Raw genomic sequence first — 12780 nt, 5'->3', positions numbered from 1 at the left:
ACCATGCCTGTCTTAGGTTGTCCAATACTACATATGGTTCTTACCTGTCATTGGATGAGCTGACCTCAAGGCGTCAGCCTCCTGTCTTAGGTTGGTACCATTGTAATTGGATCTTACCCATCTTTCACTACCAGTCCAGCATCCAGCCATACTTGTGGATAGGCCTTTGCACCAATGGGGGGGTGAGGGTTCTTTGCCTCACCTCTGTTGGCCCCCAAATTTGGCCTTTGCACCAGTGGGGGAGTGAGGTTCTTTGCCTCACCTCTGTTGACCCCCAAATTTGGCCTTTGCAAGCAGAAGGGAGGAGGATGCAAAATGCCACGACACCAAGCCAAATGACGGTTCCTTTTGAAAAAATTGTACCATCGATGACACCATCAGGAAAGATACCCCAACACTACCACAATTCAATGCACCAATAGATAGTTCAAAATGCATACAAGTGATACATAGTCCAGGCAAGTTCTGCAAGCAATTCAAAGCAGAGGAATCTATTAATATGTCCATTTCCTCTCAAAGTAAATCAACTCCTTGATTGAGCATCACTTGTTGATGCATCAGTTTATACAGTTTGTTGTGATAGCTACCCAGAAGTTGTAGTTTGGTTTTATCTTTGTCTTCACTGGCACTGGGATGAAGATAGGAATTCTGGCAATGATGGCTAAAAAAAAATTATGTAACATACCAGCAGGCACTAAGAAAACAATTTTCTGAACAATTTACATTATCCTGAACAGAATTATTAAATATAATGAAAAGGAAAAGTGAAAGTAAACAAACAGATCTGTTAACCTCCTTTTTTGTTCACAATCCCCAACAGCTGTTTACCCAATTTAAATTAAACCATTTAAATCACGTGAATAATAAAAAAAAATTTGGATCCATTTTTTCATGAGTGCTCCTCATATATGATATATGGACATAGGCATATACAGACATGCAACCAAAAACACAAGAGTGCACACATAACACAATACATACAACACATAACATAATAGTAAAGGCCTTGTAGCTTTTTACAGGTGAAATCCCCATTGCAATGCTCAAAAACTCCACAGTCAAAAAATAAAACTGATCAGAAAAACATTAACCTAGGTCTGTATGAGCTCAAAAAATAAAACAAAACTTCATGATGTGGGAAAGGGCAATAATAAAACAGATATTGAAAATAGCATCCTGGTTACCACCTGGGTTTACTCTTATTTGGATATCCCATCCTTTTTCCTGTAACTTGCATATGGGTCTGAAGGTATTCCCATAAGCAAGCCCCAAGGTTTCTTACATTTGAAATAGGCCTTAATGGTGATCATTATTCATTAACCTCCTGGTGTGGGAGAACCACTGTCACAGATGTAAGGATAGCCAAACTGGAGTTCTGGATATCAGCTGTTATGGATTTGAGCCAAATCATCTTCTTTTTGATCTGTAGAAATAGCTTTAGTTAGTCTCTCTGGAATCCAATCGGTTGCTGTTCTCCCTGTGGAAACACACAAACAGACCCCTGACTCCAGACAATCACTGGGTCAGGACCTTTCCATTGTCCTGTTAGACTATCCTTCCTAAGTACCTTGGGCTTATGTACATTTTTTGGACATATGTGCCTTTCTGCAGCACTAAGCCCTGATGAATCCAAATTTAAAAAGTTTAGAGTAAAAAGTGTTATTTTAAGTTTATCTTTGGGGGATATATACCCCTTCCCAATTCCCTCTTTTTGCTAATAAGTACATTTTAATAGTTTGATGAACTCTTTCAACTATGCCTTGTCCCTGTGAATTGTATGGGATTCCTGTTATATGAGTAATGCCAAATGATGAGCAAAATTGTTTAAAAGAAGTAGAAGTCTAGCCAGGGCCATTATCTGTTTTTAACTCTTTTGGAACACCCACAGTGGCAAAATTTTGCAAGCAATGAGCTATAATATCTTTATCTGCGGCATGAAGGGAGCCCATCAAAAATCCAGAAGAAGTATCAACTGTTACATGCAAATATTTTAATTTTCCAAATTCTGGCAAATATGGTTAGGTATCAGTCCTCTAAGGATTGACTCCAAGATTAACTTGTGGTAAAAAGATCACATAATTTTGACATTGTTTTATTATTTGTCTAGCTTGTTCCTTAGTTATTTTAAAACACTTTTGTAAAGTATTAGCATTGACATGGAACCTTTTATGAAAATTTGTAGCTTCTTCTAGTGTAGACAAAATATGTATGTCATGTGTAGTTTTATCTGCTAAATTATTGCCCAAACTAAGGGCTCCAGGCAAACCTGTATGTGCCCTGATATGTCCTATAAAGAATGGATCTTTTCTGTCCCAGATTAGACTTTGTATAGTGGAAAGCAAAGATAAAACAGTAGAGGAAGGGGAAATCCTACCAGCATCTTCAAGGGATACTATAGCATTTACTATATACTGACTATCGGAAAATAAATTAAATACAGCATTAAGCTCTACCTTTTGAGCTGATTGTTTGGGTACTAAAAATGTAAAAGTTTGATCAGTGGTAACTACTGCTGCTGTACATTAATTGACCCATCAGTGAATATATTTGGAGCATTCATGATAGGTGTTTTTCTTGTCATTTTTGGAAAAACTACAGGATGAGAAGACCAAAAAGACAATAAAGGATTAGATGGTAAGTGGTTATCAAATTAAACATTAGATTTACACATGATTATTGCCCAAGTATTTAACTCATGAGCTAACTCATCAATTTGATCCACAGTATATGGAGTAATAATTTTATTGAGAGAAATTCCAAACACTCCCTTTGCTGCTTTTATTCCTTTGAATATTAATTGTCCTACAGCCTCAGGATACCTAGTAAGAATAAGATAGATGTATCCATAATAATGGACCTTCTTGCCAAAATACTCCTGTAGGAATATTTTTTCTTGGTAGTACAATAAATAATAAAGGCAAACTTATATCAATTCTATCCAAATGCTTATTTTCCATATATGTTTCAATGATTTTTAATGCCTTTCTTGCTTCAGGCGTTAACATCCGGGGTGAGTTTGGATCTGATGGACCTTTTAGGATATCAAATAAAGGTCCCAACTCTGTTGTTGATATGCCTGGACAAGACCTTATCCAATTTATGTCTCCTAATAACTTTTGAAAGTCATTGATTTGAGTCGATCTACTCGTATTTGAATTTTTGGTGGACAGACCATGGTTTAGGATAATAGAATTCCTGGAAAATTTAATGTACTTTATCTATTGCTACCTCTAGATTATAATTTTTTAATAAATTTGTAAGTGTGGCATAACATTCTAGCAATGTGCTTTTATCTTTGTGTGCTAATAATACATCATCCATATAGTGAAATATTTGTAGTTCAGGATTTTGATTTCTAAGTGGCTGGATTGCTTTGCTAACATAAATTTGACACATATTTGGGCTGTTAACCATCCCTTGAGGGAGTACTTTCAATTCATATCTCTGATCGGGACCTTCATGATTCAGTGCAGGGATAGTAAATGCAAAATGTGGACTATCCTCAGGTTGAATTGGAATTGAAAAAAAAACAATCTTTAATATCTATAACTAAAACATACCAGGTTTTTGGCAAAGTAGACAATTGAGGAATCCCCAATTGAGCAGGTCCCATAATAACCAACTCATTATTAATGGCTCTTAAATCTTGCAATAATCTCCATTTACCAGATTTCTTTTTGGTGACAAAAATGGGAGTATTATGGGGAGATACAGAAGGTTGTATATGTCCTTCTGCTAATTGTTGTTTGACCAGGTCATGGACTGCTTGTATCTTTAGTCAGGGGCCACTGAGGAACCCATACTGGTCTTTCTGATTTCCAAGTAATTTTTATTGTCTCAGTGGCCCTTTCTGAAAATCCAACCCATGTCTGTCTGTTCCTTGATCTATTTGTATTGGTGCTGCTATACCTTGTTCTTGTTTTTCTAATCTTTTCTTTCCTAAAACCTTGTCTAGCCCTAATAGTGGGTGCATATTGATTGATGTTATTTGTTAATGTTAGTCCTAATTGATCTAGGACATCTCGTCCCCATAAATTTGCAGGGAGATGATCCAATACATATGGTTGTATAGTTCCTTCACATCCTTCAGAATCCTTCCAATCTAATACCATTGCACTTCTATGGGGATTAGTTGCCACTCCTAGGCCTCAAAAGCGTTTGAGTGGCTTGTTGTAATGGCCAATGTTTTGGCCATTCTTGATGAGATATGATGCTAAGGCTGCACCTGTATCATCAGCCCATTAAATTCATGTCCTTGAATATTTAGTTTTAGCATGGGGCAAGAATCTAATTTTAAAGAAAGCATAGCACAATCTACACCTGTGGAGCCTAATCCCTTGGAACCTCTTTCTACAGTATGACTGGAAAATTTATCATGTAGGCTGGGTATTATTAGTAACTATGCTATTCTATCTCCTGGTGAAATTACTGATATACCCTTTGGAGAACTGGCTATAATTTTTATTTCACCTTCATCATCGGGATCAGTTACCCCAGGACTTAACTCCTTTTAGAGTAGAAGAACTGCGTCCCAATAATAAGCCTACTGTTCCTTTGGGAAGAGGTCCTTTTACCCCTGTGGGAATGATTTGAACTCCCATCTCTGGAGTTAGTACTGTTCTGGCGGAGGCGCAGATGTCCAACCCTGCGCTCCCTCTGGTTTGTCTGATGAGGGATCTAATGGACAATGTGTGGGCACTACCCTGATGGGATTGCTGGGTTCCTCCAGTGCTCCATATATTAGTGATTTTGGGCCCCGGAGCACTGGGCCCCCCTGTCCATTTTTTGGCAATGGAGTCCGAGCCTTTCTCCACGATATCGTAGAAAAACACCAGGTCCTTGTTCATTTTTTGATAATGGAGAACCCTCTATGGTTGAGAACGGCATTCATTAGCCCAATGTCTCCCTCTACAGCATCGTGGGCAAATACCCAGTATTCTACTCCTTTGATACCAGGACCTCCTATGGGGCAATTCCTTTTAAAATGTCCTGTTTGTTCACAATTGTAGCATGTTCTTGGCCTGGCATCTAAAGCCTGTTTTACTGCAGCTGCCACGATTTGCCCTTGTTCATGTCTCTGGCATCTAAAACCTGTTGTACTGCAGCTTCCACAACTTGCCCTTGTTTGTTAATGTCTCTACATAATTTATGTGCTTAAATCTTCATGTTTACATGGTCTAATGATTTCTCTGCACCAACAATTCGCTTGCTCATAAGCCAGTTGTTTTATTAATGGCATTGCTTGTTCTGTATTCCCAAAAACTCTAGTAGCTGTTTGAATAAGCCTATCTACAAATTCAGCGTAAGGTTCATTAGCTCCTTGTATTACCTTAGATAAATGACCTTGTAAACCTCCATGTCCTTGTAAAGTCTTCCATGCCCTAACCACATCTACAGCAATTTGTATGTATACGCCAGGATCAAGTGGCTCCTGAATTGTGCCCAGCCAGACTGCAGCAGCAGAGGGACACTGGGCAAGCCTCAGAGACACGATGACTTGTCCAAGGTCAAATGAGAGGACAGGAGGAGGAGCTGGGTTGAAACCTAGCTGTGTATCCTGAGAGCTGGGATTCTGGCTGCACCCAGGCCTGTCAAGGGATGTGGGTTGGCTGTGTACACACATGGTTGGATGTTGGGGTTGGCTTTGTACACACATGAAAATGTCATGGGGCTGGAGGACAGACAACAGAGAGACAAATATGGATTTATCTGGAGGATGGGTTAGGCCATGAACCTCAAGACATGGCCTCTCCCTTCCTTGGTCATAGAGCCAAACAAAACTTGGAAGCCAGTAACCAGGCACCCACATTCTAGCAACAGCCTCCGCCCAGCTCATTTGCTGAAATCCTTTGGATGAAAAAGCATGTTTTCTTGCTTCCCCTGTGGAGGCCAACTCCTTAGGAGGCCCCGCCACCAGAGCTCCCCCCATGGCTGCACAGCCCCTTCCACAGGCCCAATCCACTGGTCACCCCAAAGAAGGAACTTTTGGAAATGACTGCGATGTTGCTTCAGATCCTGCTGCCAGTCCCCTGCTGGTGGTACTCCTCCAAGTGGCACTCCTGCAAGTGGGAGGAGTAGCTTAAGGTCCACACATGATAGCCCTGGTGAGGTACATCCAGAAGAGACTATCACTGAGAGTAGCCCCGCAGAGCCCCACTTCCTTTCCCCTCAGTATGGGGCAACAGGGACATGAGGCAGGAGCAGGTAGTGGGAGATTGTGAGCCTCGTGTCCTATCATGGTCACCTCCAGGACAAGGCTAAAGGTGGGGAATGAATGTGTCCAGGGTACATCCTGGGCACCCAGTGTCATTTCCAGTCCTCTCAGGGTAGAATCCTGAGACACAGGGTCTGTATGAGGTCGGGGGAGCAGAAGGTCACATGGGGCAGAAACACCCCGAATGGAGGCCAGCAGGGAGTGGGGCTCCCAGCCAGCTACCAGGCACTGTCTTCTATTCTTTCCACAGTTTATCCACAACAAGCGCTGGAACTGCAGCTTCAGCTCCAACTCCATGTGCAATGAGGAATATCCAGAGCCAAGCACCACTGAGCAGGAGCTGGGCCTCAGGGTAAGTGCAGGACAGGGGGGACTCTACCTGCAGGGAACAGAGCAGAATAAAAGTGAATAAGAGCACAGACACCACCAGGACCACCTTCCTGGTAGGACTGGGAGGTGGAGGGCAGAGTCCCCACTGTGAGGAATCTGAACAACAAATCCTCACCCATCCTCCTCACCCTCTCTGCCCGCCTCGTTGGACTCATCCAAGGTCACTGTTCCCATATATGTGAAAACGTCAGAACAGTAACGTGGACATTATTTCATTTTAATTCTCTGATGATTTGTACTCTGCCATCCAACTGACTATAACTCCTACACCCAGGTGTCCAGGTGACAATGGCCTGGTGGTCCTTCCACACACTCTCCAAGTCTTACACAGCATCAGGATTACTAGGGATGAGTTTAGCTGAAACACTACAAGGCTCATGCCAATTGGTCCATTTCTCTGGTACTTGTGTCTCAAGGAACACACCCCAGACTGGGAAAGCAGGAGCTGGGCCTCCAGGACCTTACCACCTTCCAGGGGGACCCAGGTTCCACAGCCATTCAGCCTTTCAGGGCTGTGGGACCTGGACCTCATTCCGTCCTGGAGCCATTTCAACAGCACCACAGAGAATGATGTCCTGGGTGTCCTCATACAGGGACCCTCCCCTCTGGAATGAGCCTGTTTTCCCATCTCCAGAAGGTGATGTGCTGGTGGGACTCATAGGATAAACTCTAATGCATGGAGCTGCCACCTCTGCTCAGCTAACAAACTGGCCTGAAGCGGCTGTGTTTCTAACTATCCCCTCAGCGATTCCACTTTCAACTCTTCCAGCCATTCTTCTGCTGGGGCTCTCCTGTCGCTCTGTGTGACAAGCCCCTATGTGCTTTGGCTATTGCACTGGACTCCATCCCCAGACACTTCTGGTGGAACAATTTGGCACTGACTCTATGTTTCCTCAATGTCCCAACCAAGAAGGTGGCTACAGAGGGGATGATATCAGCACTGGATATGTGTTCCAGGTGTAATCCCTGGGGGACCTGGAGGAGACACTGGAGCCCGCCTTCTTCTATGATTCTTTCTCTTCGGCCTCAAACATCTCGAGTTCCTCCATCCAAGAGGAGATGGGCCAAATGTTGGGAAGATAAGCCCTGCCCAGAGTGACAGGGTCACATACAGCTGTGAGTCCTGATACTTGCCCTGGGCCTCTCTGAGCTTCAGTCCTCTCCTCTGAACTGTGGGGTGCCAAGATCACTGACCTCATGGTAGAAAAGGCCAGGCCTCTCATACTGATGCCCCCCATCCCTCTTGGGTGGTCTCCTCATTCCCTCACTTGCATTTGCCTCACTACACACTTGGTAATGTCAACAGCCAGGTCACTGTCACAGACCCCGAGGTGGAGGACCAAGGACAGCAGGTCCCAGCCTTGACAGAAAACCTGGAGCCCAAGGAGGAACAGACCGAAGGTGAGGAGGACTGAGGTGGGGTATGAGTATGTCAGAATGGGACAGGGAGGGACAAGCAGAGCATACTGCACAGGAACTGGGGCAGGGCAGGAACAATGAGAGGAAGAGCTGTCATTGTCTGCACACATTCTAGGAACACTGCCCGGTGTTGGGTTTGTGTGTGGAATTGTATGAAAAGCAGTAGGGAATATTCTGTCCCTGGACCTAACATGGATAGTCTGTGGACCTTTACTCCTCTAGCAGCTCTGGTGCTTGTGGAAGCTCCCATTCGAGGTCCACCACCTCCACCATCTGATAGAGAACTGGAGCTGGATGAACCTGCAGTGGACCATCAAGGCCAAAACCCCCTGCGGGCCCTTCAGTCATCACAGTATCCTGAGAGGAACCTGAGCCTCTGTTCTCCCAGGCCATTGGTTTATTTGTTTTTATTGTTTGTGTTTATTATTTTAGTATTATTTGAAAGTAAAGATTTGTTTTCATTGTTGAAAGACTCAGTTATTTGCCATCAAGTGCCTTCTCTAAACTGTGCAATAATCACCACTATCGAGTTCCAGAACATATTCCGGAAACGGTATCCTTGACCACTGCCTCCCCACCCTCCTGCTAGTCCCCAGAAACCCCTTAGCTTTCTAGTCCTGTGATATGCCAAGTCTACATTTTTCAAACCAGTGCAGTCTAATTTCTTCTGGGCTGTGTAATGTTGGAAGGGACTAATTATGTTTCATTAGAAGGGCAAATGCCATACAGGTCAACGTTTTTTATGTTTTTATTTTTATTTTTTGGTACTGGGCTTGAATCCAGGGGCACTTTACCACTGAACTACATCCATGGTCTTTTCCTTTTTCATTTTGAAAAAGGGTCTTGCTCCATTGCTGAGCCTGGCCTAAACTTAAACCTTTTTGCTCAAACAGTGTTATTTAGAAACAGAAAACAATATTATATATATAAAAACTCTTAACTTCAATGGCTAGAGAAAAGATAAATTTGCTTAGTCATAAGGAACACATCCCACAGGAGAAAACAACAATGTCTAGCTACATGTCATCAGGCTTGTAAGTCTCAACACTAGTGCCAAACAGAAGAGTACACATATTTTATGGTAATATCAACAATAAACCAAGAAGAATAATGAAGCACTTAGAAACATACATACAGTAGTCTGTATGGACACGTAAGTTAGGATAAAGGAAGAGATAAGAAACCCCAACTCAACTTCCATTACCACCTCCACCACCTGAGAGAGCACCAGGTCAGAACCACCTTCAACAGCAACTTCAGGCCTGTACCTCCTAGTGGCCCCACCTCTGCACCACCTACGGAGCTCCCCCTTGCACCTGTTGCCGCCCCAGAGCTGCCTTTTCCCTCTCCTCTTTCATGTTTGACTTTTTGTATTTTTGTTCAAAGTAGCAGATTTTAAAATTTAAGACTATTTTTTAAAAAACATCAGCTTATTGGCTTAACTGCATCCCTTGTCCTGTATCTGGTATCCAATAACCACTCCCTCCCCTTCTCCATCCTGCTAGTCTCCAGGGACCAGTCATTATTCTCTCCCTGGGATTTGCCTCCTCTGGGTTTTTCACATCACTGCAGTCCAGCTTCTGTTTGACCATATAGTAATGGAAGGGACTGTTTACACTTGAATTTTCTTTGAACAGTAAATTCCATGTAGACCTAAGTTTTTTAGGATTTGCATTTTTGTTTTATTTGTTTTGTATTATTTAAGTACTAGGGATTAAACTCAGGGGCACTTTAACACTATGCCACATCTCCAGTTCTTTTCCTTTTTTGAGATGGAGTCTCACTGAACATACTGCTGGTGAGAAGACAGGAGATAGAGGCCTGGGCAGATCCCCTGACAGACGTGGCCACGGATACTCCTCAGAATCATTTGGCAGCACCCTTCCAAGTCCTTAGCATGTGTCCCTTGCTTCATCCAGCATGTCCAGAACTAGGTACTTATCCTGCCAGCACTGTTGGAAATGGCCAGAACTGGAGCCCTCAGTAACTTCCATGTAGAGGGTAGATGGCCACATCCGCTCCCTACCCACCAAGGAACCCTGCGGCTGCTGAGGTGGGTCTATCTGTGCCCACAAGGAGAGAAGTCAAGGAAGCTGTTATATAAACACATTGGTGTGTTCAGGGTGTCTCTACAGAGGACCTCATTTGACAGAGGACACATCAATGATGTAAATCTGCAATGAATCCAAGTGAGAACTGCTGTGGCTTTTCCCCACAGAATTTGGTCCAGGACTAATGGTACCAGGTGACAGGCTGAGTGCTATGGCCTGGCCTTCCACAGTAATTGGTCAATGTGTGGGGTCCATCCCTGGAGCAGCAAGGAAGGGCAGGTTTAGGTTCACAGAAAGGAATTATGGTGGGACTTCTGCTCAGCTTTCTCTTTCCTGTCTGAGAAGCAGCATTCTAAACACAACTTGGATGACCTTCAAATAGGCCAGACTGTAAAGTTTCTGTACTATTACAAAAACCACAAGAAAAACTACAGATACAGACCAATATACCTCATATCTGCAGCCACAAAAATCCTTGACAAAATACTGGTCGAGCAAATTCAACAGAACATTCACTAAATAATATACTAGGACCAAGTGAGATTCATCCCAGAATGTCACGTTCCTCATGACTAAAACATTCAGGGTCATTCCAGGGGAACTGGGCTGCATGACATCATCACACAAGAGACAAAGATACCTTTTTCTTTGGGGTCCTGTGAAGGCTCTTCCTACCTTAAGGGTCTGCAGGAAAAGAGAGAGAGCATGTGCTGAATGAACCTTTTTATTAAGGAGAAGCCATTCAAATGAGGCAAGGGGTCAGGTTTCAGGGGGTTGAGTCTAGCTTCCTGATGTCTGCTGTTAGCAGGTTGACTGACATCTAGGAAGGCCACACCCAAGGGCAGAGCAAGAGAAGGGGACACACAAAGGGTGATTTCATGGAACATTCTACCCCAAACAGGGAAAAGGGGTAGTATTAGAAAGCAATAGGTGAGTATAGCTCAATTCCACTGGTGACTGCCTAAGTCTGAAAACAGGCCCTCAACTTCCTGGACTGGGACAATGTGAAATGCAGTGACCTGTCAAAGTCTCTTGCTTCAGGATGGAAGGCATGAATCATTCAGAGTGGCTCCCCACATATTCCCCCTTTCTTAATATTTAAAGGCAATTGGGAATTATATCTATTATTCACTGGATTCTTTGTCCAAGGTCATTATGATCTACTATTGAAACACAAAAGGAATTTTTAGAAAACATATCATTTCAATAACACAATCAACTTGGAAGATCCAGGTTATTATTATTACTTTGCCAAACTCTCATCAGAAGATTCTTAATCTTTTCCCAATTTTATTGGGAGGCATTGCATTTGGCCATAGTAACACAGACATTTTTATTTGGCATGGCACTTAAGCCTTTCCACAAACCATAGTGCAGAGGGCTCATTCACAATATTTACTACATTGTCTTTTAGAGCATTTTAACTTAGCCCCATCCTTCCATCAGCACTTATCTGACTATGAAGGATCTTTGAAGTAGCTTAAGTCAAATATTAAGAATGTCTGTCTGTTGTAAGTTTATGATATAGCCATAAAGGCTGTAATTGTGGAAGTTAGGAATAATATTTAAGGTAGTCACTTCAAGGATGATGAGACCAGCAGCTTGCCTAGGTCTGGCTAATTGACATGCACCTGTTTCAAAGTCTGAACATTAACTTCAGCATATTATAGCTCTGAAATATTAGCTGGCAATAACTAGTGATACAATAAGATAAGTTGTATTCTTCCAAGCTACAGGATATTCATCATCTTTTTCTGAATTCTCACATTTAAGGAGTCTATTAGGTTATCAGTAATGTAAATATTCTGAAGGTAGAAGTCAAACATCAAAACATCCTTTTGGTTGTCATCTTGCTGAGTGTCAAGAGTTTCTAACAATTACAGCATCCTCATGTAATTGTTCTTGTCCATTTTAGGAGACTAGCCTAATATATCCATTATTTCTAGACAGCTTGTGTTGTACTGACAAGACATTTGCATAATCCATCCACTTAGAAAAGGTGTCAACTTCTATTGTAGAATGATTAATACAATAATACATTAATACATTGGTGGATATTTTATGTAAATAACTTGCCTGTATAGGAAAATTCTGTTTTAATAATCTTCATGACAATTGTCCAGATAGATAGTCTAATTTCTAAGGACAAGCATAATTGGCTGGTTTGGGTTTCTTATATGCTGTCTTTTTCTCAAAAGATACTCCCTCCCAGACAGCCTGTTTACCATAGCATCAACATATAGGTATAATTGACCATTATAGTCAGTATAATTAATCAAGTTTCATGGGTGGACTTTCCAGTCCACACTGCAAGGTACATTAAAGGTGGACCTGAGAAATGGGTCCATACAAGTCTTTTCATAATTTTTATTTACCTGACAAACTCGTGAAGCTGTATGGCTATAAACTCTGCAGATGGAAATTAACCTTCCTGTGTCAGTTTTGTCAGTAATTTTCATGATGACTGATTTAAACTCTATTTTGAAATCTGATTTAATTTACTGAATCAGGTTTAACAACAATGAGACTCTCAATATTATAATTAAGAAAAAAATTTTAAAACATCTTGTAAGATCCAGTGTCCGTCTCTCATGTCCTGTCCCTCCCCCCCCTTTTTTATTTAACAAAATTGGGTAAAGGCTCGGTGTAAGCCATTGTATCATCAGTCTATGTTATAGATAATAGTACATGTACTAAATGTTAAGA

Source organism: Callospermophilus lateralis, chromosome 11, assembly GCF_048772815.1.
Source record: "Callospermophilus lateralis isolate mCalLat2 chromosome 11, mCalLat2.hap1, whole genome shotgun sequence".
NCBI classification, from domain to species: Eukaryota; Metazoa; Chordata; class Mammalia; order Rodentia; family Sciuridae; genus Callospermophilus; species Callospermophilus lateralis.
This window is presented reverse-complemented; position numbering follows the sequence as displayed.